Genomic DNA, 23,130 nt, shown 5'->3' with positions numbered 1-23,130 from the left:
AAATCACTTCTTAGAGTAAATTTTATTCCTAGATTGAACTGTCCAAGGCAGAATATTCTGGAAGTGCCTTGGACATAAATAGTTTCCAATAGCTTGGCTGGATGCACCTCCCCCAAATTACTCAAAATCTGACCTAATCTCCAATCAGATGTTACCTGAATCTCCCAACAAACAGACTAATGTTCACACTCACGAGGAGTCCTGGACAAGCTGGCCTGAGTACTCCTGCTTTCTCTCTATAAGAAACTTGACCCTCCCTAACTTGATCAAACTTTACCAGTAGTTGATCTTGACTGCAAACGTATGCCCAAGTTCTTCTACACCGAGGCTGTCAGTTATCCTCCTCCAGAACTCCACTTAAGGAGCTGGATAAATAATACAGGAGATTAGGTGCAAAGCCTTGCATGTGGTTGACCCCAGCACTGCATGGTCCCCTAAACATCACTAGGTATAGGTCTCAAGGCCTCAAAGAACGCTCAGGAGGCTTTGAGGCAACATTGGGGTGACCTGAATAATCCTCATGGAAATAGGGCTAGAGCAGGATCACTGCCTCAGGCTGCACAGTAAACAACCAACCTGGCTGGCAGAGAAACAGGAAAAGGAACCCCTGATTTCCTGGTCACTCCTGGGAGACCCCATAAAAATTTCATTCAAAAGTCAATTCTTTAGAGAAAAACAATGGCTGCTCCTGGCGTAGCTATCTCTTAATTCCTCCTAGAAATAATGGCCAGTCTTCACTCTACTCCAACTTTTATCAAAGCAGCTATGATAATGTAATTAAAGCATGTTACATACTTGTCTTGTATAGGCCTTGCTCACATTGATGTCCAAGCAACTACATATTTTATAAGGTTGAGTCCTTCTTTCTTTCTATTTAGGAAGAATGCATTCTCCTAATGCACCCTCCAAATGCATTCCCATTATACTCTCTGATTCATACCTTTAGAAGTCCTATATTAACAGGCCCTTCTTTTTCCAAGTCATTATCTGCAATATATGCAGCCTTTCTTCTGATGCAGAACCATTACTACCCTTTTTCCTACCTTCTCATTCTCTCTCTTCCCCAGAATATAGGGTGTTCTACAAGGTAGGATTTGGTAACACCTGTTTTTCTGGGATATCATCTATCTCTGCCTGACTGCCTCGTGGTTATGACAAGTAACACAAAGAAATGTCCTGTGAAGCCTAGATGAAAACTAATGCCCCATGGAAACACATAAATTTTTGATCAGGCTCTGAACAAGACTCTTGCTCATAAATATTTAATGTCCTTGATAGTATAATGCACACTGGCTGATTAGAATCAACTAGTGCTGGGATGGGGAGTTTACATGCAGAGCAGAATACAGTGGCAACAGCAGAAGGCCATCTACAAAGGCTATCTGAAGGCTCTGAAAACACGAAATTACTTGAGGAGTCTCCAATGTGCATGGACACTCATTTTCAGGGTGTTCTCCCTCTAGAGAAGGTCTCCAGCACCCAGTGGAGCTGCTAGGACAGCAGGCAGGCTGCCACAGCAGTTGCACTTGCAATTCCCTATCCTTGTCATATTTCTCTCAGTACAAGTGGCACAAAGATTTGAAAATAAAATACATGTGCCCCCAAGTGAGGCAGATCCTATAAGAATTTATAGCAGTTCATTTTAAAAAATGAAAACTGGAAACTACATGAGTCCATCATTAAGAAAATAAACACGTGGTAGAGATTGATATGTTAGAATTATATATAAATTAAATTCTGTGAGGTATGAATATATTAGAGGCAAAGATCTAGGATCATCATCTCTCTATAAAATGTTGATAGGTCTGAATTACCTCAAAGGACTTCTAGTATTTTACGAAGGGTATTGAAAGCCTTATGGAAGTCAATTCCTGGTTTATGTCATTTAATGATCTCATTAATTCAACAAATGTTAGTTGATTACAATATGCCAAACAACAACTCAGTCACTAATTAAAAAAAAATAATCTTTTCCTCATGGAGCTTAAACTTGAGTAGAGGTTAACGGGGCATAACAAAGAAAAAGCTACTATATAATGCCTGGTAATGATAAGTGCAATGAAAAAGCACAGCAGGGTTAGAACACCAGGACTGACATAAGGTCATTCTGGATCAAACTGTCAGAGGAGACTTGATTAAGAAGGTTACATTTGAAAAGACCAGAGTGAATTGAGGAAGAGATAGTGCAAGAATTTAGAGAAGAATTCATCAGAGAGGAGAGAAGCAAGGAAGTGAGGGGAGAGTGAGAATATGACATCAAAAAGGTGAGATCACATAGGGCTTCAGTAAACCCTGGTTGAAAATAGAATTTTATCTGTTTTGAAGGGAAAACACAGGAGGACAATAAATAGGAGAGTGCTCTAAGCCAGCTGTAAGAGAGTGACATAATCCTAGTGAAGAAGAATGCTCTAACACAACTTAATTTTTAAGAATGGCCAAAAATGATAAAAGCAATTAAGACATTTGCCTAAGATTCTTAGTGAAAAGACAGAAGAATCAAGATCATTATTTTTTCCCTCAAAATGTTAATATTCACATGTATAAACTCAGGGCCACATCTCTTTTTTTGTTTATTTTGTTATGGGGTACACCCCTTGGTGCTCAGGGCTTACTCCTGGCTCAGCACTCAGGCATCACTCCTGACAGTCTCAAAGAACCATACAGGATGCCAGGGATGGAACCTAGGTGGGCTGCATGTAAGGTAAATGCTCTATCCGCTGTACTATCATTCCGGTCCCACACTTATCTATTTCTTAACCATCCTCTGTTCAAGCTTTGTCCAGGAAGATCATAGATATCTGGAGTCTGATTTTTGCTAACAAGTTTACGTCTTAAGCAAATTTCAGTTTAGAGCCCAGGAAGGATTAAGGCACACACCCTATATAAAGTGATCCTGGTAATTCCAGGTACTGCAGGGCCCTGGGAGCACCATATTTTCTGGCCCCATTAACCAAGAGTCACCAGGAAAGGCCCCTGGATCTCTTAAGACGTCACCCAAATTAAAAAGTTATATATTTATAATAGAGAGAGGCTGGAGAGATAATACAGGAATTAAGGCACTAGACCCACATACTGTTCAAAGAAGTATGGCCCAAAATGCCTCCCCACAAAAGGAAGAGAGAGAGATTGGTAATTTTCTATCTGTATAACATTTTTCATAATTGAATTCTGAATAAATAAAGAAGTATGGATTTTTATGTTTCATCAGATAAACTAAATATGAATGCTGTGGTTCTCAACATCTTTTGCAAAATAAGGGCTGTGATTTTCAACTAAACATAGAGCATTATTTTCAATTTTCAAATCTATCTTTTTCCCAAGCCGGGCTATGTTTTATTGTCTGTGTGCATGTCACAGACTCAGCCCTTCTTCAGTCTCTCTGTCTTCCCCTGCTGCCCTCTGAAAACAAGGGAATAAAATAAAATGCAAATAGAGGGGGGTAGCATTTTAAAGAAGAGTCCTCATATTCTACCAAACCCACCTCAAGATACTCTTTTAGTCAAACAACAAGAAATAAGAGGGGTTGTTTGTTTGGGGCCATACCCAGAAGTGCTCATTATTCCTAGTCAGTGCTCAAGTGAGTTTTGCTTGGGAGACCCAGGGGTGCCAAGCTCTAAACTGGAGCTCCTGCATGCAAAGCATATGCCCCATTCCTTTGAGCTATCTCCCAGACCCAAACAAAAAAATATGAAAACCCTCAGCAGGGGTGGGGATGCAGCTCAGTGATAAAGTACATGATTTGCAAGCAGAAAACCAACACCAAAAACAAAAAAACCCTCAGCATGGACAGATAGTAGATAGTGCAGGGTTAAGGCACTGTCTTGCACACAATGGTCCCTGGTTCAATCCCGGACACCACATATGGTTATTACCCAGCACTGCCAGGAGTGACCCCTGAGCTTCAAGGCTGTTGGCCAAAACCAAAACAAAATCAACAACAACAACAACAAAACTGCAGGAAACAAGCAGCCAAAGTCTTATTGTCTTCCCAGGAAAAAACCTTCTTTCATAGACAAGCCCTATTCCTCTTCTCCTGGTTCTTATCTTTAAAGACTTCTAAACCGGCAGTTGGTCTGTTTATCTCACTCTGCTCCTCATCTCTTTCAGGCCACAATTCTCTTCCTCTAGTCCTGAAGTTCCCTCTCCCCAGGCTACCATAATTCTGCATCTGACCAAGCTTCACTCCAGATTTTATTAGGGAACTGGGAAAAGCTAAAAGCTGGGAAAAGAGGACAAGGAGGAATAGAGGAAACTTGAGAGACAGTCGTGGCCCTTAAGTGGATTTAGACAGGCAAAAGGGGGACCAGAAATACCAACCACCCCCATCCCAAGAGATCTTTAACTAAAGCAAAACCTACCAAGGCATTTTATTCTTCAGACTCAAGCTGGGGCTGGAAAGAGAGAGTGCCTAGGTAAAGCACTTGCCTTGCACACAGCTGTCTGAGGGTTTGGTCCCCAACACCACATACAGTCCCCAGAGCCCTGCTAGAGTCATCCCTGAGCACAGAGATAGAAGTAAGCTCTGAACATAGAGAGGTGTGGTCTCCAAATTAAAACAAAAATAGACTCAAATTGCCTTCCACTATATACAATCACTTTCTCAGACATTTCTCTCAGGCTCATTTGTTTCAGCAAAGGAAGAAGTTGGTGTTTTGCAAGTCTGGTTGCTATTCTGCTTGCAGAGAGAACTGCTGATCTGCCTTTCCCCATTGATGGGAGAGGGAAAAAATTCCTTGCCAGGCCTGGCTGCCTAATACAATATTAATATTTTCAGTTCTTAGTTCCCACCTGAACCAGAAACCTCTCGTTTACATAGTGATGCAATATTTTACTTTTATCCTCTATATCCTGCTTTTAAAGGACTATGACAAGAAAGACGTTTTATTACTATAGGCTAGGGCACAATTTGCTTGTTATTCATGCCTGCATGTACCTAGAAACAAGGAGTACAAGCATGTCATTAACTTCTCTCGCCACGAATTTCTATTCTGAAATTTTGTTCAACAGAGGCTCAATCTTAAAGAAAAACCTGCAGGTCTGTGTTCCGCCTGGAGATACACCGAACACAAGAGTTCTAACGAGTGGCCGCGAGTTTCTGAAGGAGTTTTGAAACAGAAAAGGCACAAGAGTTCCGTGGCTCCGCGACGCCGCCCCGCTCCTGCCCGTGAGCAAAGCGGGCCTCCCGACCCCCATGCAGGGAACTTTCTCGAAGTCCGTTCCACCCGCGCCTGCAAGGAGGATGGGGGACGAGGCGGGTGAGGAGGGTGTTCCCAGGGGAGGGAGTGCAGCACCTCCTCGGCCCTCTGCACACCAAACTCGCCCCTCTCTCCTGAAGAAGGCGTCACGGGCATCCCTCCGGAGCCAGGTCTGGACACTCGTTTCTGAGACAGTTTCTCTGGCATTTCCAGAGAAAATGCCCAAATGCTGACCAGGAGAAAAAGTCCTTTCTCATTTTCTCACTTAAAATAAGAACATTTTTTCTTTTAATCAACAAACGCCCAGGAAAACGTTCCCATAACATTCCGAATGCGGGCTCTTCGAAAGCGATCTGCTCACCTCACCAGCTCCCTGACGAACGCGAAGCGCCAATCCCGAGCGGCGGCGAGACACGCGACGGGTTCGCGCGGCTGGGAGAGACCGGGAGGAGCGGGGCGGAGCCAGGAGCCAGGAGCCTGCTACGGAGGCGGCGGGACCGCGGCGCCCGCCCCGGCCGAGTGCCCGCGAGCGGAGCGCAGCAGGGCCGTCAGGCCCTGCCGGACGAGGCCACGCCCCAGCCCAGGACCACGCCCCGCCCCGCCCAGGACTACGCCCCGCGTCCCGACACGCCCCTAGGCCACGCCCCTCGGCGCCCCCTCGCCTCCACCTCTTAGTGCAGTCCAGACCCCGCAGAATTTTCTGCTCCCTCCGCGGGCACCTCTCCGGGTCGTCCCACAGGTGAGCGCTGGCGGAGTGTGGACCCCGATGGAAACTCAGGTCGGTCCCCATACGGGCCCCCGTGGCGCGATTGTAAGGATTCCACGCAGATGTTTCTTACTTAGGTCCGAGATCACTGTATCACTGTCATCCGGTTGCTCATGGATTTGTTAGAGCGGGCACCAGTAACGTCTCTCATTGAGAGACTTATTGTTACTGTTTTTGGCCTACCGGAGTTCGATTCCTCCGCCCCTCTCAGAGAGCCCAGCAAGGTACCGAGAGTATCGAGCCCACACGGCAAAGCCTGGCAAGCTACCCGTGCGTATTGGATATGCCAAAACAGGTCCGGGATGCGGTTACGAAATTGTGCTCATCTTTTAGTACTCTCCGGTTCTTCCACGTTATTTAAGCAGCGTTAGTACTTATGTTGTGATCAGAAAGAGAAGATCATCTTACCTTTCCCCAGGAGTACTAAAAGGAAGTCACGAATGAGATGCACCCCCTGTCCCTCTGTTCACCCATGAAACATAAGCGTGAGTTTTGTTATGAATAAGCCAAATCGTTTCCTAACTGGTTTTCTTGCCTCCTGTCTCTCCACACCACCAATATAGACCTGCTATTACCTTCCTGACAAAAATGGGGTGAGAGAATCATCTATTTACTTTTCTTCCAAAGCCTGGGATATGCCCTCTTTAACTGCAATGCAGTCTAAAATCTAAACTACTGCTGGAACATCTATACTTCCGTTCTGTGGTGTTGGCCGCAGTCATTTTTTGACTATTATCGTCACCCCCTCCTTATTTGCCCACTCTCTTCCCTTCTCCTGGATTTCTTTGTACCACCATCTTGATTTGTTAAATTGTTTCCAGACCCCAAGATTTAGCCTTCTCCTTGAATGAATGTGTTGCGGGGGTTCAGTCAAGTGGGAGATGAGAGGGGGAACATGAAGAAAAGAGTGCTTCCATCTCTCTGCTTGACCCACCTGGGCCACCAGCACTCAGGGAAATGCCTGACTTGGGTCAGGACTGGCAAAGTCGGCTATGAGCACCTACACTGCTCAGATGCTCACATCCCACCAATCCCATAAGGCAGCTAGCAAATTGCACCTCGTGGACAAGAGTCCACTTGTTCTGCAAGGCCTGGGAGATGATTCCTCCCACGCCATGCATGACTTGGGGAGCCATGAAATTAGGCCGAAATGAGGAATTGCTCTTTCAGAAAATTCAGTCCTAACCTGGGCACTGATGTGGACTATTGAAAAATAAGTAAAATGTTAATAGATTGCTTTCTAAAAATAGTGGCATTTTACTCAAATTTTAGCCATTTTGGTAAGACTATTGATAGCTTAGTATTATTTTAATTTGTTTTAACTACTACTCCTGTTTTCTTTTTTCTTGTAATGCTTATTCATATGTCTAGTTCCTTTTTTATAATGCTGATTTTTGTCTTTTTAAAGTGTATCTTGAATATTACATATATTGTCACTGTCATTGTCATCCTTTTGCTCATCAATTTGCTCGAGCAGGCACCAAGTAACATCTCTCATTGTGAGACTTATTATACATATATTACATATCTTGAATATTACATAAACTTTTTTCTTTTTTTCTTTCTTTATTTTTTGGTGTTTGGGTCTCATCCAGCTGTGCTAGAGCTTATTCCCAGCCCTGAGCTCAGGGATCACTCCTGGCGGGCTTAGGGAACCATACGATGCTGGGGATTGAAACTGAGTCTTCCATGTGCAAGGCAAATTCCCTACCCACTGTGTAACTTTTTTTTTTCCAGGAAGGGTCATCCTGGTGAGGCCTTACTGTGGCAGGAAATTAACCTCAAATATCCTACACAAGTGCTCTACCACTTGAACTCTCTTCCCAGCCTTACAGTATCACTGTCATCCTCTTGCTCATCGATTTGCTGGAGCGGGCAGCAGTAACATCTCCATTGTGAAACTTGTTGTTAGTGTTTTTGGCGTATCAAATACGCCACGGGGAGCTTGCCAGGCTCTGCTGTGCAGGCGGGATACTCTTGGTAGCTTGCCAGGCTCTCCAAGAGGGACGGACAAATCGAACCCGGGTGGGCCGCATGCAAGGCAAACGCCCTACCCGCTGTGCTATCGCTCCAGCCCTTACAGTAGCTTTTTAATATGTGCAAGAACTTTCTCCCCAGTCTTGTCTTTCAACCTTATTTGGAATTTTTTAGATAAATTTATTCTTTAAATAAACTACAGTTTACTCAGGTTGATATCAAGTAAATTTCACATGCCTTATAACTAGAGTCAATACAGCATTTAAGAAACTAAAATAGATTCTGTACTTTCAAACTTTCTAGGAAAACTCATCTTTTATTTCAGTATTTCACAGCTTGTCCAGAATTTGTTCTGTCATCTTACTCAACTATTCCCTTACATAGTCACTGTTAATCCACATTGCCCTGTTTACAAATATGCTTGTATTTATAGTATAACATAGTATGTCATATACTATCTTATACTATATGACTGGAACAGGACTGCCAGTGGTCAAGAAAAGGTGAAGGAAGGACGAGGACGAGGACCCAGCTGCTTGCTGATTTGTTACTGTTTATTCAATCTTTAAACTTCCATCTCCCGCACTCACCAGCTCCTGCCTCTCTCTGGATCTACTCCACTGCTCCTTTCTCTAGTCTCTCCTTCCCCATGTCTCTCTCTGGGAACCCCTTTTTGCTCATGGCGCAATACATTGACATCACCAAAGGCACCAAAAGATCTTACAGGAAGAACATTGAGGTAACATTATTCTCTTGTATCTGCAGGCCAGTAATCTAGGCCTCCAGAAAGAAGATACAAAACCAAAACCTAAACCTTCCTTGGGCTGAAAAGCACTTGGATTTACATACCAAAGACTGAGCTGGGCTGCCACATGAAATCAATTACAAACTAGGCAGCACCTGAAATCTACATCCCAAAGACCAGGCTGGGCCAGAGCCTGGAATCTACAATGTAACAATTCAAGCTTAAAAGGTTCAATAACAATAACAGAACACCTATTCTCTAGGACAGATACTCTTTCAGCAGGACCCATCAAAAATGAAATCCCATGGTTGTGTTTCTCTTCTCCTTGTCCAACAAACATGAGTTTTGTATGGGCATAGCAAGAGACGGATTAAACTTTTAGAATTGCTCTCCTGGGGTCATCTCAATCTCAGACTACAGTGCCCAGGCCAGATTAGTCTTTCCTATCCCTAGCAGGGTCCTAGTCTCATCATTACTTTAAGATCATGACAGCACTTGTCCATGATCAGACTCTTAACTTATAGTTAAGAATGAGGCACTTTGGCCAGGCCCCTCTCGATGCCAGGGTAGCACATAACTTACTGCTTGCCCTGGGTCCTTCTCGTCCCACGTCGGGACCCTGATTTGGGGATTCTAGGAAGTAAGGGCAGCTGAGGCTTAGGTCAAGAGAACAGATGCCCTGGAGGAAAGTATCATGTAGAGTCAAATGACTCCCAGGTTACAAAAGCATAACATTTGTTAAGTCTTCCTGTGTCCACACAAAAAGGACTTGCTCTGAATAAACTATGCAAAGGACTCAAGGAGAAGAGAAAAAACATTATTTACAAGTCAACAGAACACTAAGAAAGAAGCTACAAATAAACACAGAGGAATGGGAGCACTGTGACGGGAGTAACCCAATAAACCTAAACTACCTGAAGCTATGTAATCCTACAATAGTATACTATTATATACTATGAAACATACTATAATATAGTATGCTATGTATACTATTATATACTATGAAACATTATGCATTTTTCCGTATACTTTTATATGGAATCACATAAATAAGCCATGTTAATTAACCAAAATTGTTCTTAACAAAGTGCTAACATATTTAGTGCTCACCTTTTATTTTGTTCTTCTCCTTTAGGAAAAAAACCTTTTTCTGACCCTCTTGAGGTATACTAATCCTGGAACTCCGCTCTTCCAGCCACAAGAATGGACATAATCTACACTAGAAAAGAAAAAAAAGAACTTACTATCTCAGGAATTTGAATCTTAAAACTTAGGTTGACAGTGTTGTGTGTTAAAATGATTGTCTTTAACCCCAGTTACTAATATTTGTAGATATACTCTGTTTTTTAAAAAATTGCATTCATAAATTTTCTTAGTGGTTGCCCTGGACATTATTATGAACATCTAAACTTAACATAATTTGTAGTAATACCAACTTAATTTCAATAGAATATTAAAATATAAAATTTTGTTCCAGTATAGCTCCATTCTTTCTTCTCTCCTTTATGTTATTATTATTAGTGTAACTATCATTATTGTGATGATCATTACTGATGCTATTGGTTTATCAAGCTGTTGCAGGACTTGAACAAGATAGAAATAATTACAAATAAGAGTGCCAAAAATTTCAGTTTTTGTTGTTTACCAAGAATTAAAATTTCAGTTTTTACCAGGAATTTAAATTACCCAGATTATTTAAATAAGTTCTGTCTTATTTAAATAAGGGCTATCGCTCTGTTTGTTAGATTATTGCAGGTCTTTTATTAGTTTTCACAGGTTAGGAAAAGTTTGGTTTTAAAACTACTGCTGTTCTTGTTTTTTGTTGTTTTGGGTTTTGTTTTTTGGATTACACCTGGAGGTGCTCAGGACTTATTCCTAGGTCTGGACTTAGGGGACAGTATGTGGTACCAGGAATCAAACACAGGTTGACTGTGTTCTCTAGTCTGAAATTATTGACCCTGTTCTCTGGCCCCTAAAGTGTTGTTTGTTTTTGTGATGTAGGGGATTAAGCACAGGTCAACTGCATATAAAGTCCACTACCCACTCTAATATCTCCCTGACGCTGACTATTCTCTTTTGGTTTTGTTTTGGGGTCACACCCTGAAAGTCATTTGTGGCTTTGCACTCCAGGAATCACTCCTGGCAGTGCTTGGGGCACCATATGGGATGCTAGGGATTGAACCCAGGTGGGCTGTGTACAAGGCAGATGCCCTACCCACTATCTCTCTCACCCCCCAACCCTCACTGTTCTTGTTGCTTTATGAATGTGTGAATTTTTTAATGACCTTGTTCTGAAAAAAAAATCACTTTGGAAGTGATTTTTCACCTAGTTAATTTGTTACTACATATTTTATTAATTTTGTTGCTATTTTTAAGAGAATATGTCCCCCATTTATATAACTATAGAGAAAACCAATTCTATTTTAAAGTTATTTTATACTGAGCCATCTTACCCGTTTTTATCATTATCTCATTTATATAATCTTTGAGAATTTATATTTAAAAATCACTATCAGAGCCAGAGAGGTGACTCAAAAGGATGGAGCATATATTTTGCATGGGGGCACCCCTGACTTGAGCCCTGGGTTCAATTCCCAGTGAGCACAGAGCCATACTAAAAATGCATCACTGGGTGTGGTCCCAAAACAGCAGCAAAAAAATCACATAACTATATAATTATGGCTGTATACGATTTGTTATCATTATTTTTTTCTCCTTAATGCATTTTTCAAATGTATAAAATGATGGTGAACAACAATGATATGGTAAATTTTGTTTGTAGCCTGATTTTAAAAGAAGTAGCTTCATGGTTTCCATCTCTAAAATCTTGTTTGGGGGCCAAACCAGTATAGCTCAGGGCTTACTCTTGATTCTGTGCTCAATGATTATTCCTGATTATGCTTGAGGAATATATGGTGGCAGGGATTGAACTGGCTGCCTGCAAGGCCAGCACCATAACCCTGGTATTATCACTTCAGTTCCTGATTTTACTTCTTATTGTATAAATGTTTATCCTATTTAACACTTCCTTTTTTGTACAAGAGTGATCACTGAGTGTTATATGTAAATGTTGAATTGAATTGACCTCTTCATTAACAAGGGTTTGGGGAGCTTTTAAGTTTAGGTCATATTACATTGGACTATCACTTAAAGGTAGGTCAGAAGGAAAGACCTTCCAGTGTCTGTCTAGCAGATAATGCTTTGGAATGGGCGGAGACATTGATCTTACGATAGATTATTGCCCTGTCAATTGCTTGAGACCCAGAACTCAGTCAGCTTGAATTGTCACTGAAACTCTGACCAAGTTATATTCTAAAAATTCCCTCTTCCTGTCATTTATCTAATCCTCTCATGAAAAAGGTAATCCCTAATCTCTATTCTTGTCTTGACTTGCATTTAGTTCTACTTGCAAGTTAAAACAATATTCCATAACTTTTCACCTTAAGACAAACGTAAAATCGCGCAGAATCTCCAGGCCTCAACCTTTAGCCAACTAATAGCAATGGACATTCAGCACCTCCTTAAGTTTTCGAGATGCTCTTTGCTTATTTCAAATTGATCTCCAAAGGCTGACTCTCCCTTGCCTTGCTGCATAGAGAGCAGTGGCTAGTTTGTATAGAGCACATTCTAAAGAACAGCGTTATTATTTTTTTATTTATTCAACAAATATTCATTAAGTATAAAGGAGACCAACGTCCTCATTCCACATTTTCTTACCTTGATTTAAAAGAGAATTCTTTTGCTTTCTCGTAAGTTTTATAGAGAACTGCTTCAAGCTTTGCTTCGCCCACTTATTTCTTCTGAGATATAGTATGGTGGTACAATTGCTGTTATAGAAAAAAAGATCATTGCACTCACTTGGTTATTCTCTGTGACTTTTCATTGAAATAGCCCTGTCACTAGAAGACAGACACTTTTTTCTTTTTTTATATGACAGATAATGTAGAACAAATCCTGATTATGTATATGGCCTGTGCTTATATAAATTCTGCCTGAGCTTAAGTTAAGTTTTGGGAGATGGAATATGAAACCCACTTGACCTCTCATCTAATGATGCTCTCCAGAATATCACAAGAATCTAATATTCGGATTATTTATGTAACTCCTGAATTGATATTCTATTGTTTAGAATTCAAAATTGGGACCAAAAAATATTACAAGGAGTAAAGCACTTGCCTTGCATGTGCTTTATAGTCACTTCTTATATGGTCTCCCACACCTCTCCAGGAGTGATCCCAAGCATAGAACCAGGAGTAAGTCTTATGCATTGCCATGTGTGGTCCAAAAAAATAAATAAAAAACAAGAAGTATATAATTCTCATTTCAATTTATGGTTTTCATTTTGTACCGAGCAAACTGAACTGGTATTTAGTTAATTTCTAGGAGCTATGGGAATAAGAAAAGAATTTGTGTACATGGTTTCTGACCTCGAGGTATTTATAGTTTGTAGTAGAGATAAATATATATGTATATATACAAATAACAATTCAAATAAAGACATAATTATCAAATATTTTATAATTATTTTCTGATTTAAGGTTTTGTGACAGGTGCTAAAGAGAGAGAAATATTCTGTGATTTCTGCTTTTAAGGACTACAGAGAAATCTTCACAGAGACAAAGAAATGAGTTAGTCTAAATAGGGTGGATATGGGACAAACTATTTCCAGGTAAATGAGATAGCATGAGGATGAGTTTGTCAAGAGGAGTCAAGGCAAACAGCCCTTCGAATAGAACTCTGAGAGGAGGGGTCTTTTTGAAGAGTAAAGGAAGTTAGTTAACTGGGCAGATATCCTGAGACTAGATTATGTGGTTTCTTTCTTACTTGCATAATCAAAGGCAGTAGAGCCTAAATGGTAAGCATCAGTGACCCTGCATAGAACAAAAAGGGTCCTGGTAGAGGGTAAATTCCTTAAAAGAAGAAAAATGCTCCCAAATAAATACTTTTCTCTATAATTTTCTCTCACTGGAGCAATAGCACAGCCAGTAGAGTGTTTGCCTTGCACATGGCTGACACGGGTTTGATTCCTCTGTCCCTCTCAGAGAGCCCAGCAAGCTACGGAGAATATCCCGCCCGCACAGCAGAGTCTGGCAAGCTATCTGTGGCATATTCGCTATGCCAAAAACAATAACAAGTCTCATAATGGAGACGTTACTGGTGCCTGCTTGAGCAAATCAATGAACAATGGGACGACAGTACTACAGTGCTATAATTTTCTTAGTATATAATAATAGAATATCAAAACTAACAAACACCTGAGAGATACTTTAGTTCAATGTTCTCATTTTTAAAATGGAGAAGTGAGGACTGGAGAGAGTATAGGGGTTAAGGTGTTTGCCTTGCATGTGACCCACCCCAGTTGCTGGCACCATATAAGGTCCCTAGCACCACCAGGGGCCACTCCTGACCACAGAGTCAGGAATAGGCCCTGAGCACTGTGAGGCCCAAATCTCCCTCCCCGCAAATTACAAAATAAGATAAAATGCTCTTTTAAAAATATTGTAGAAATAAATTAAAATGAATAGGTAAATATTCATCTGAATATTAAGAGCATGGCTAAAAAACTTGTAAATGATATCATTGTGAGAAATCTAATCTATGAAATAAAAGCACTATCATTGAACTTAAACAAGAAAGTTTACTCTGTCTCCCAGGCTATGGCACAAGGGAGTAAAAGCTGTTTCAGGAACACAAATCAAATAATTTTCTATAAAGTGAGTGGGAAGATTTCTGGTCCTTACATGTGTGGTGATGTGTCTTGTGTGAACCAAAGAAACTGAGTCACAGTAATTAGCAGATTTTTGTTAGGTTGTTTTTCATGTTACAGTCATGCCCCTAAATGACTTTCAGGTTACTTTTTCAATCTCCCAGCAAGTCTTTCAAAAGTATGAGACATCTTCTGTTGGTACTTGCTGGGATGGTATAAGCCATCGGAAAGGGAGACCATCATGAATGAGCCTTAAAAGGGAGGGCGACTTTAAGGACCCACGTGTGAGTTCTATGGGACAGGCAGGAACAAGATACAGCGGGGAATGCCTGTGGGAAACAGAAGTAAACATTATATTAAGAATAATTAAATTAATAAAATGTACATTCTCCTGCCCACCTTCATCATCAATGTTTAATGTACTTATGGCCTCAAGCCAGCCACCAGAGAGAAAGAGAAAGAAAGTTTTAATGGCCACTAAACACCTCAAATTACATGTCCAGAATCCAATATAGTTGGTGCAAACTGCCAGTTTTTTGAGACTGGGAAGCTTTCTGGTTATTCAACCCTTTTGAGGACCAAAAATGTGCCCAGGACAAACCCAAGTCAGCAGCATACAAGGCGAGTATCTTACCTGTTGCACCATCTTTCTGGCCTCTAGTAGAATTTTTGAATTCCAGAAGTGTCAGAGTTCATGTAGTATGTATCTGCCAATATAAAATGATAAAATAGCATAACATACATTGTATCTGTATATATAAAGAAATAAAAATCTTACACCCTTAAAAAACAAAACAAAATTGTCACTGTCACTGTCATCCCGTTGCTCATCGATTTGCTCGAGCGGGCACCAGTAATGTCTCCATTGTGAGACTTGTTGTTACTGTTTTTGGCATATTGAATATGCCACAGGTAGCTTGTGCAGGCGAGATACTCTCAGTAGCTTGCCAGGCTCTCTGAGAGGGGCGGAGGAATCAAACCCGGGCCAGCTGTGTGCAAGACAAACGCCCTATCTGCTGTGCCCACATTTTATACCCTTTAGCTGTGACTTCTAGGCCTGATTCTCTCTCTGCACAGCCCTTGAGTCATAAGCTGTCAATTTATCTCTCTAGAGGTCTTCCTACTCTGGACTTTCCTGAGGAAAAACTTTTCCTTTCACGATTCCATTCATATATATTTTGTGAATGGGTTCTTTGCTTCTTTTAGTTGTTTTGGTGGAAGGATCTAATTAAGGCCTCATACATGCATTTCTTCTTGTTTATATAGTATAGAACAAAATGAATATATGTGTAACTTCTTCTATGAGAAATGTAAAGTGCAAATATATACATTTTACATTTTTTAAGTCAATGACTTTCCTTTCTATTCTCTATTAAATAATTGAGGTCTGGTCTTAAAATTCTGATTTAACTATTCTGGAATTTAAGTGCTTTCCATAACAGTTAAATGAACTGTGCAATGAGGACTTTGGAGTCAGGTTGACAGCCAACACAATTGAAAATATTTTACTACAAAAGCATCTTGACTGATTCTCTCCTATATCTAATTGCATTTTCTAGTTGTGTTCTAGTATTTTTTTTATCGTTTTTTCTGTTAACTGAAGGAATCAGAAAAATAAAAAGAAGACTATGTGGGCCATCTGCTCTTTATTAGATAAGAAAAATTGGCCCCATATAAGGGAATATCTTACCTCTCATTCTATTTGAAATAGAATGATGGAACAGATCATACTCATAACTGTGACCATTGGGCAGGGCAGGGGGTGGGGATTCTATAAAGTAATCCAAAGAGTAGGCTTAGGTGCAAATCTTACTTTCTCTAACTTCATCTGTCAAATGGGAATATTTTCTTATTATAGTATAGTTTTTTTTTAATTGAATCACCATGTGGAAAATTACAAAACTTTCAGGCTTAAGTCTCAGTTATACAATGCTCAAACAACCATCCCTTCAACAGTGCATATATTTCACCACCAAAAAAAAACACAGTATACCTCCTATCCCTCCACCCCGCGCTCCCGCCTGTGTAACTGATAAATTTCACTTTACTTTTTCTTTACTTTGGTTCCATTCAATATTTCAGCAAAGAATTCACTATTATTGTTTGGAATTTCTCCACTAGAATCAGACCTGCTGTGAAGAGATATGAGGTTCAGCCGCACAATTTTGGATTTCTATATTTTAGTAACTAAGTCCAGGGAAATTTCTGCCAGAAATTGGATCATTGCAACCTTATATCTCTCATTAGTGGTCCTCATAATATGGCGGTCGCCACACCCTTCCCCCCCCCCCGCAAGTGAAAGGCGAGAGAGAAAAACCTTGCCCCTTCTAGGCAGGTATGGGGCCACAGCTTAGTTCACAGTCTAGAGACATTTCTGCAGGAAGCTGCCAAAAATAGTTTAGCTGGCCTCTGGAATCATGCTCATGCAGCTTCAGAGAGGCCGCACAGGTGCGGCCGCCGGGGTCACACCGCCGGGCTGGTACTGCCCCCTTCCCGAGAGCACCCATCCCATTGCTGCAGGCTCGAATCTCTCATTTGTGGTCCTCATAATATCAGATGTGGTAGGAACAATAAAATAAAAATCAGATCTAAATTCACCACCCCAAAATTACTGTCAACATTTTGATCAATTGTCTTATAAAATTTTTCTATGCATCTTATATTCACATACATATTATGCTAAATGTGCTTATTTTTGTTGATAAAAGGTATAGATGCTTATAAATATATTAAAACAAGACATACATAAATATTAAATTGAAAATATGCTTCATAATACCTCCATAATGTACGTATACTTCAATTAAGTGACATTTTTCATGTTAACATAGGGATTTACTTAGTTATTTTAATAGTTGTTTAGTATTCATTATATGTATGGTTGGAGCAATAGCACAGCAGCCAACACAGGAACACAGGTTCAATTCCTCTGTCCCTCTTGGAGATCCCAGCAAGTTACCAAGAGTATCCCATCTGCACAGCAGAGCCTGGCAAGCTACCCGTGGCGTATTCAATTTGCCAAAAACAGTAACAACAAGTCTCACAATGGAGACATTACTGGTGCCCACTCGAGCAAATCAATGAACAATGGGACAACAGTGCTGCAGTGCATTATATTTTTATATTGTCTGTTGATAAAATGTGTGCAGTTTCTCATTTTTCGCTAAAATGGCACAATAAGATAGTTGTACTTGTTTATTTTTGCCAGTTATTTCCTAGAAGTGGAATTCCTAGGCCTAAGGGTATGGAAACATTGTTGTGTAACCTCTTTTTAAAAACATTAATATATTATGAAACATTTCTGAATTCAGAAAATTTTGTATTTATTTGCATAATGTTAAAATCTGTGAGTGTATTTAAAATATTCCCTCTCCTAATACACATCCAGCTTGAGTCATTTCTCAATTTTCATGATTATAAACAATTTTGCAATAAATACTACTTAGAACTTTGTGTACATATTTAATACTATGCTTTTATTTCAAATTTGGAGGCAGACTCAGCTTTTCTCAGGACTGTGTGGTGCTAGGGATCAATCCCAGGACTCCAGCATGCAAAACGTGCACTTCCACCCTTTGAGCCATCTCTCCCATCCCTACAACTATACTTTTGTTTTGAGGTCATACCCACTAGTGCTCAGAACCTACTCCTGACTTTGCATTCAAGGATCACTTCTGGCAGTGCTCAGAGGACAGATGGGATTCCAGAGATCAAATCCAGGTCAGCAGCATGCAAGACAGGTGCCTTATCCACCATACTATGTCTCTGTCTCCTATAATTAAACTCTTGAGGATCTGGGGATATGGTCCAAATGATAGAGTTCATGCTTCGAATGTGAGAGATCCTGAGCGCTATCCCAAACATCACATGATCTTTACCACTGCAGGTATGGCCCTTGTGTCTCCTGAGCACTAAACCTGCAGGGCCCAGCATCACAGAAAGTCCCTGAGCACTAAACCAGGAGAAACCCTCAAGAACTTCCAAGCACCTCTCACCTCACTGAAACACTGAGGATGGCTCCTGTGAAAAACCAAAACTATTCTTAAATCTTTTTTTTTTTTTGCTTTTTTGGGTCACACCCAAATGCTCAGGGGTAACTCCTGGCTCTGCACTCAGGAATTACCCCTGGCCGTGCTCAGGGGACCATATGGGATGCTGGGAATCGAACCTGCATCAGCTGCGTGCAAGGCAAACGCCCTACCCGCTGTGCTATCACTCCAGCCCCAAAACCAAAACTATTCTTAAGATAAATTTCCAAAGATAAAATTATGACAGTTGTTAAGTCACCCAGTGGCCCTGCTGTATAGATTCACAATTGAATTTCTGAGGAGATGCAAGCCAAGCAGCTAAAATTCATGGAAACACCATTCCCCAAGACTGAAAACTCTGGGAATGTGGGCAGGCCAACTTCCTGCCCTGCTGAAGCCCCAGCAACAACACCCACACCCCGCTACTGTAGCCACGCCAATTGCTCAACTCCACCACTTCAGAAATATGCTCTGTAGAGATGCCAAACTGTGATTAATTTCAGGTACCTGGGTGCCTAGGCTGAGAACTCTGGTGTCTTGTCTTCTCAGAGTCAAGATGAGTAGCCTCCCTCTACTTCCCATCCCTGTACTTCCAAAAGCCCACCTCCCATTTCTTTTTTTTTCTTTTTTTTTTCTTTTTGGGGTCACACCTGGCGATGCACAGGGGTTACTCCTGGCTCTGCACTCAGGAATTACCGCTGCCGGTGCTCAGGGGACCATATGGGATGCTGGGAATCGAACCCGGGTCGGCCGCATGCAAGGCAAACGCCCTACCCGCTGTGCTATTGCTCCAGCCCCCCACCTCCCATTTCTGCCACCACGTGAACTCATTGGCCTAGACAATAGGTCCTGAAGTCTATGGACACCTCTTAATTCCTCAATATTGAACTTTCTGTAGGAACACACAAATTAGATAGAAAACTAACATAGAAGCCAACTAAACAAACAAAAACAGGAACACAGAAAGGTACACTAGCAACAAACAACTTAAGAAAGTTTCAGACAAGGACTTAACAATGTGATGAGATATAACAATTTTAACATAGAAATTTTAAAATGATTATTGATTTTAATACGGGAACTTTGTAATCTAATCAATTTTAACACTAGAATTGTGTCAGCACTTGTGTCTTCTTCACTAAAACAAATAATAAATAAAATGTATTAAGCAGTAAAAAATAGATAAAATTGCTCATTCAAAGATATTCATGTTAATAAAAATAAGATACAATATTTTATTTTGGAGATACTATATAGTATAGAAAATACAGATAGATGACACAGGAGTCCCAGAGGAGAAGAGAGAAAGAGAAATGGGTAGGAACATGCACTGTAGCACTGTCGTCCTGTTGTTCATCGATTTGCTCAAGCAGGCACCAGTAATGTCTCCATTGTGAGACTTGTTACTGTTTTTGGCATATAGAATACGACATGGGTAGCTTGCCAGGGTTCACCGTGTGTAAGGCAAATGCCCTACCCGCTCCAGTCTGGGTAGGAACATTATTTGAATAAATAGTAACACTGGAGAAGAACTGTTCCTTGGAACATTCGACAACAGAGGCGTTGGTGGCGTCGGTATCCTTGTCAACAGGAACTTGGCCATGAGCATTGATTCATTCATTGATTCATTCAAATGCCTAACAACCAGAATCAGACGATTACGCTTGAATAGATGTTGCTCACTCCTGGCAGTTTCTATCTTCGTCGTCTACACAACTACAATAAAGAAGAAATTGAGAAATTCTACATGGAGCTGGAGAAGTTCTATAAAGAAGACCACACCTTGTACAAGATCATTGCTGGTGATTTTAATGCCAAGATAGGACCGAGAAGGTTGGCCGAAGAACTCCGCATTGGGTCCAATGGCCTAGAATGGAACAAACAGGGTGAGAGACTGTCTGAGTTCATCATGTTGACCAAGACCATCCATGGTAAATCACAGTTCCAGAAGGCCGAATCTAAACGTTGGACATGGGAGTCTCCCGGTGGACAGTTCCACAACGAAATTGACCACATCATATTCAATCAAAGGTTTTGCCTGACCAATGTTGCTGTTGTCCCAAAATTCCAAACAGAATTGGACCACTGTCTCCTTCGTGCAAAATTCTACTTCAAAGAGCAGGGAGAAAGAACTACAAAGTTTAAGTTTAAGAAGAGAACTCACCAAATGACCACCAACTGGGAGCTCTTTGGCACTATTGCAGCAACATGGGAAGATGCAGTTGTTGACAACATCCACAAGGAATACTATCAACTGGCTCAGCAGCGCCATGACAGCGTGAAGAATGCTGAGAGTGGGAAAGCCACAAACAGACATCTGTCTTTGGAAACTCTCAAGCTCATTCGCCAACATGGTTTGGCACGAGCCTCAAGCAACCACAAGCTAATGTCCGAGCTCGCAAAGCTGTGCAGAGAAGCAATAAAGGAACCTCAAAGAGAGAAGAGCAGCAGTGTTGGCCGATGTGACAGAAGCCGGGAAAAGTATTTGCAATGCTCGCCTGTCCTTTGACAACTACAAGACCAAGATGACTGCCCTCCGACGTCCTGATGGATCTTTCATATCTTCTAAAAGAGCAACGGAGAGAATTATTCATGACTTCTACTCGGATCTCTTCAACAGCTACGTCCACCTGCCCACATACCAAATTCTGCAGGATGTCATTCCCAATGTCCTCCCTTCCAAAATCTGACATGCCATTTCATCAGTAAAGATGCGTACAGCACCCTGTCCAGACAAGGTCAGACCCAAACACCTGAAGAATCTGCTGCCAGTACTCGTCAATACACTGGGACTCGGCTCTTCACACGATACCTGTCCAAGTGTAAGGTTCCGTCCCAATGGAAAACCAGCAGGACCATTCTGTTGTACAAGAAGGGAGACATCCACGACATCGGCAACTATCACCCAATCTGCCTGTTATCGATTATCTACAAGTTGTACACTCGAGTCATCCTGAATAGGATAGGCAGAACACTAGATGAAGGACAACCGTGCGAGCAAGCTGGTTCCAAAAAGGATTCAGCACAATCGACCATATCCACACAGTGACCAAGCTCACTGAAGTTTCGCGAGAGTTCAAGATGCCGCTCTGTCTAATATTCATTGATTTCAAGAAGGCCTTTGATTCTCTTGAGACTGAAGCGGTCATTGAAGCCCTAGCCAAACAGGGCGTTCAAACTCAGTACATCAAGATCCTCCATGAGCCATATTACGGATTCACCACCAGGATCTCACCATTCTACAAGGAAGTGATCATTGATATAAAGAGAGACTCGACAGGGTGATACCATTTCATCGAAACTCTTCACTGCCACCCTCGAGAACATCATGCAATAAATGGAATGGGAAGGAATGGGAGTGAAGATAGACAGTCGGCAACTATACCACTTTTGCTTCGCTGATGACATTGTTCTCATAATGCCACACATTAGCCAAGTGGCACAAATGCTGGCTGACTTTGACCGCAAGTGTGGAAAGGTCGGACTGCAGCTGAATTTCAGCGAAACAATGTTCATGAAAAACAAAGTAGTTCCTGACGTTCCATTTGCTCTCAATGGAAAGAACATCTCCGAATGCAGCAGCTATGTGTACCTGGGTTGAGAACTCAACATGAGGAACAACTTGGCGCCAGAACTGCACAGGTGGAAGAGAGCAGCATGGAATGCCTTCAAGAGCATCGAAGAAGTGGTTAAGAGGACAAAGAACCTCCGGTTCTGGGCACATCTTTTTGACTTTACCATTCTTTCTGCACTAACATACGCCTCAGAGACCTGAGCCCTACAAAAACAGGATGAGAACACTATTCGGGTATCCCAAAGAGGAATCGAAAGATCTATGCTTGGAGTATCACGTTTTACTCAAGCGAGAGAAGGAATCTGGATTTCCGACCTCCATCGACAATCAAGAATCAGGGACGCTGTCTCGTTTGCCAAGGTGTAAAAAATCAGATGAGCCAGACATGTAATTCGATTCAGAGATGACCGCAGGACTAGAGCTGTTACAGACTGGATTCCACAGGATGTCAAAAGACCGTGTGGCCGCCCACCTACGAGATGGTCAGACTTCTTCATCAAAACCTTGAATGAATGGTTTGAGGCTCTTCCTGTTCCTGGAGCGAGCAGATACCACTGGGCTACACTAGCATGTGACAGGGACAAATGCAGACGTTGCTGCCACTTGCTCGAGCAAATCGAAGATCAGTGGGATGACAAGTGATACAAGTGACAAGTTACTGTGAATTTCCTTAAACTGAGGAAGGAAATGGACATACAGACCCAAGAGATTTGAAGAGTTTCAAACAAGCAAAATTAAAACAGATAATGCCAAGTCATAGTACAATAAAAGTAGAAAAAACTTACAGCAACAAAGGGGGGGAGAATGTCTAGAGGAAAAGAAATCATATAAAATTGAACTCCTATGATTATCTGAAGATTTCTTGGCAAAAACCTTGCAACCCAGAAAAGAATGGCATAATATGTGCTAAAAGATTCAAGGAGAGATAAAAATCTCACAGGAAAACAGAACTAAAGGGATTAGTAAGCACCATGCCAGCATTGCATGTGATTTTAATGAGACTTCTACAAAATGAAAAAAAATGATCATACAGGAATCAGCAAACACTAAAAATGTACGTGGAAGGCAGAGGAAAAAAATGTGGGCCTGAAGAGTGATTTTTGGTGACACACTGCAGAGATGACTCCAGACCTTACAT

The 23,130-nt window shown here is 41.3% G+C and overlaps 1 protein-coding gene and 1 pseudogene across 1 annotated transcript in view; one reads left to right on the top strand and one right to left on the bottom strand.

Annotated features, from left to right (window-relative positions):
- Positions 1 to 5,684, bottom strand: part of GPR156 (G protein-coupled receptor 156) — a 122,822-nt gene extending 117,138 nt beyond the window's left edge. Inside the window, exon 1 of the mRNA XM_004606695.2 lies at positions 5,557 to 5,684. The gene's annotated coding sequence lies outside the window, so the exon portion shown is untranslated. The remainder of the gene's footprint in view (positions 1 to 5,556) is intronic.
- LOC101538348 (histone H3.1-like) overlaps positions 5,527 to 23,130 on the top strand; it is a 33,171-nt pseudogene continuing 15,567 nt past the window's right edge.

Source organism: Sorex araneus, chromosome 2 (assembly GCF_027595985.1).
Source record: "Sorex araneus isolate mSorAra2 chromosome 2, mSorAra2.pri, whole genome shotgun sequence".
Classification (NCBI taxonomy): domain Eukaryota; kingdom Metazoa; phylum Chordata; class Mammalia; order Eulipotyphla; family Soricidae; genus Sorex; species Sorex araneus.
Note: the sequence above shows the minus strand (reverse complement) of the source record. Positions and strands in the feature narration are given on the sequence as shown.